Source organism: Saimiri boliviensis, chromosome 7 (genome assembly GCF_048565385.1).
Source record: "Saimiri boliviensis isolate mSaiBol1 chromosome 7, mSaiBol1.pri, whole genome shotgun sequence".
Lineage (NCBI taxonomy): Eukaryota > Metazoa > Chordata > Mammalia > Primates > Cebidae > Saimiri > Saimiri boliviensis.
In genome coordinates this window covers 48205964-48210011 of record NC_133455.1, presented here as the reverse complement: position 1 = coordinate 48210011, position 4048 = coordinate 48205964, and the positions used below count along the sequence as shown (strand labels likewise).

The 4048-nt window shown below is 36.4% G+C and overlaps 1 pseudogene; it reads right to left on the bottom strand.

The window, feature by feature from the left end:
• Positions 1-1510: 1510 nt before the first annotated feature.
• LOC101044832 (ribosome biogenesis protein WDR12 pseudogene) lies at positions 1511-2628 on the bottom strand (annotated as a pseudogene).
• Positions 2629-4048: the final 1420 nt, after the last annotated feature.

The window sequence follows — 4048 nt, the reverse complement described above, 5'->3', positions numbered from 1 at the left end:
GGAACGGAAGCTCCTGCCCTCAGGATCCTTCCGGATCTCACTTTACCTATCCTTTTGTTTCCCTTTCTGTGAGTTACTATAGCAAATTAATGGAGCCTGATAAGGAGGTTGTGGAAACCAAACTTGAAGCTGAGCCAGTTTGGTCTGACATTCTGGAGGCCTGAATTTGTGATTGGTGTCTAACATGTGGACTGTCTATGGCCCTGAGTCTTCATCCTGTGGGATGTGATGCTACTGCAGGTTAGAGAGTGTCAGAACTGAATTAGAGTAGAAGACACTCAGCTGGTCTCTGCTACAGAATTGATTTCTTGCTTGCTGGTGGGGAAAATTCTCCACACACGTAGTGTCAGAAGCATGTTGTGAGAGTATAATGGGAGAAACTGAGTTTGTTTTTCTGCTTATATCATTCATGTTTTTAATTCTGTCTTAACCTGAGTCATATTCATTGAATAATATATGACTTCTGTGTCAGGTATTCCCTGGTCATAATGTTCTCTAGCCCTTTGATTGGAAATTCTGACTTAGATAGCATACACACCTCTCTCAGAATGTGCAGGTTTGTTACATAGGTGAATGTGGGCATTTGTTATACAGATTATTTCATCACCAGGTATTAAGCCTAGTATCCATTAGTTTATTTTCCTGTTCTTCTCCCTTCTCCCACCTTCCAGCCTCCAACAGGCTCCAGTGTGTGTTTTTCCTCTCTATGTGTCCATGTGTTCTCATTATTTAGCTCTTTTCTCTAACTTAAAGTATTTCCTCTATGTGATGGTTAATTTTATGTGTCAACTTGGCTGGGCCACATTACACAGATACTTGGTCAAACTATTCTCGATATTATGTGAGGGTGTTTTTAGATGGGATTTACATTAAAATTATAGGACTTCGAGTAAAGCAGATTACCTTACGTAACGTGAATTGGTCTCATCTAATTAGTTGAAAGCCTCAATAGAACAAAAGATTTGATAACTCCTATTCCATCATCACCCCAAGGCCCAGCAAGTGGGAATTTTCTGTCAGACCATCTTCAGACTTCATCTGCTCTTCCTGATTTCTGAAATAGGTTGTCTTCAGACTTGAACTGCAACCTCAGCTCTTTCCTGAGTCTTTTGCCTGTGGCACTAAGGACAGGTAGTAGAACTTCACTACTCACACTTTCTTTAAAAATTGAGGTTTCTATTTTCTATTTCTGTATTTGCAACATAGTCTTTTATAGAATTTCTAAAAGAGAATCTTAATTCAAATTAATACCTTTAAAAAGAAATTTACAAAAAAAGGAATTAAAAGCTCACTTTAATTTGAAGAGTATGTATAGAGTAGTGAATGCAGGGCACATTTTATATTTTATATACACAGACTATTATAAAATGAAAAAGTGATATGTTTAATATTATAAAGGGTGAAAACATTATATAAACTTTAATCTAGAAGGATGATTTCTGCATCTGCATCAATGTAATTTAATGATTCTCTACCAATATTTATAGAAAGAATCTCTATGATCAAATTATCATTCACTTTCATGCCCCACATGGGAAGTGGTAGGTGAATATCTGTAGGAATATAACATTTTGTCTGCTCTTCCTCTGAGAAGTAGCCCCGTATTTTTCCAAGAACTTTGTCTTCATGAGCAGCTAGATCATAGGATGATCTAGCCTTACAACTTCTTATATCCCACAGCTTGACAATATCACCTAAACATCCTGAAATCAGCTGCTGTTCATGAATAGAAGACCATTTTAGTGAGGTCACCCAGCCTGTATGTTAGGTTAGAAACAACAACAGCAAAAACTATCTCTAGTTTGGGAATCCCACAGTTTTACATGCATATCTGTGTTTCCAGATGCTAAACATTTACAAAGTGAAGAATAGAAAATATTATACTTTATTTCCTGACAAAGTTAAGACTGCTGAACTCAACGTCCCACACTTTAACTGTGTGGTCCCAAGATGCACTGCAGATTTCTTCAGCAATTGACCACACAACCAAGGAAATTGCTTCCTTGTGGCCAGAGAGGGTCAGCAAAGGAGTCCTTGTTAGTCCCAATTGCTCTGTTTTCTGTTTCTTTCCCAATGTTTGGATTCCTCCATTTTGTCTTCTTATCTATAGGGACTGTAGACTAGATATTTAACATCTTCTCTCAGGCGCCATTGCAAAATTGAGTTCCTGAGCTATCAACAGCTATATAATCTACACTTCCAGCATGATCTGTGCAGCAATGTAGGGCTTTCACAGTTTCTCTTTAGTTCTAGTCCTGTAAGACAAAAGTCTGATTGATGGAAGAATTCAGGAATAAGCAAGAAAAAAAATGTCTTTTTTCACCTAGGCCACATCTTTCACAGCATCCGTATGTCTCACAACCATCATTATAGACTTTCCTCCAAGGATCAGTACTATAAAATTTAGTTCTCAGGAAGAATTGAGGTTTGGGGGAAAAGAATACAGAAGCAAACATCTAAAATGCATTATTTGTGTAGCAAAACTAACTTTGAGAAACAAAATCAGAAAATGTTTCCCCATGGCATATGGGTTCACTGACCTCTAACTACAGAAGCAGGAATTTCATCTTTGGAATCTCCACCATAAAGTATTCTCCAGCTATAATGGATACTATCGGCCAACTGCATCACAGAATACTATGGATATTCAGTTCACCTTTAGATTTACCTCTGTACACAGTAAATATTTCTGGGACTATGGGTTGATTCTCAAAATTTTCTTAATCTTTTATCCTTTCCCCATAGTATGGGAATTATCTTTCGGATCTCAAAGTTTTTAAGATCAGTTTCTAGCTTCTCTACATCCCATCTGGACACAATTAGGACTACCTTTACTAAGGGCAACACTTTGAGAAAGGACAGACTCTCAGTGTGCACCTCCCTCTGTTTAATCCTCTCTGCTTTCTGTAAGACCTCTCCCTTCATGCTCCTCTCACTCCAGATGTTCTTATGCCATCTCCAAATCCTGAAAGTCTGCCATCCTTGCAGTACTCAATAATATCTTCAGCAACAATCCTTGATCCAACAGTCAAGATCAATTGTTCCTAGATCTTGAACTGTAGTTACATATCTCAGAAAAGCTTTTACACATGCACAAGGTCAAATGTTCAAGAATGTTATGACAGTATTGAATGTAACAGTGAAATACTGGAAACAGACTAAATGCCCAATAACAGTACAATGATAATTTTATTTTGCTGAGTGTTTACAATAGAATATTCTAAAATGAATAATACAGTATATATGATGTATACATAAAAGAAGTAAAATAGAGTAATATAACAATTAAAATGTATAAATTAAAGCATGTGTACCAACTGACGCAAATCTCAAATCAAATATTAAGGGAAACAACATTTTAGAAGGACTTTTATAGTAGGATAATATTAATGAGACATTTGCAAATAGATTATTGTTTTGAGATGTATGCATATGTGCAGGTATATGATTTTCACAAAGGAATAAAATTATGAGGCCATGGAACACAAATGTTTAGGTGGAAAATAGAAGAGAATGATCTTAGAGACAAACCTAAGATGTGATAAGTTCACATCTGCTTAGAAGAAGAAAGGTGCATCTTTCAAAAAATTTTAACCATAAAAAAAAGAACTATTCAAAGAAATAAACTTAAATTCTGTCAAACTAAAACCTAATTCCTTACTGTTGGGACATCTGTGTTGGCTCTATCTAATGTATTATTCCAAGAACGTCCCTGTAAATCTCACTCATATTGGAATTCCATGCCTTGCTGTTAACCCAGTTTCTGACTGAACTCTCAGGGTCTGGTATGCACTTAAACTAAGCTTTCCTATCACCTCAACATTCCGTCCAGAAGTTGACCTTCTCCTGTGTGCTAGATTATTCTATTGTTGATTTGGTTTTGCCAAAAACTATGTTGACTATAGTTGATCTTCTTTTAAAGCTCCAGCATAGAGTTGGCCAAAATTAAATGCGGACGAAATTGGAGAGTCAAAAATGAATGACCTTCACTTTCTGAAGGTCATTCTCAATTAGAGATGATAAAAGGCAGATGTATATTTAAGAATGA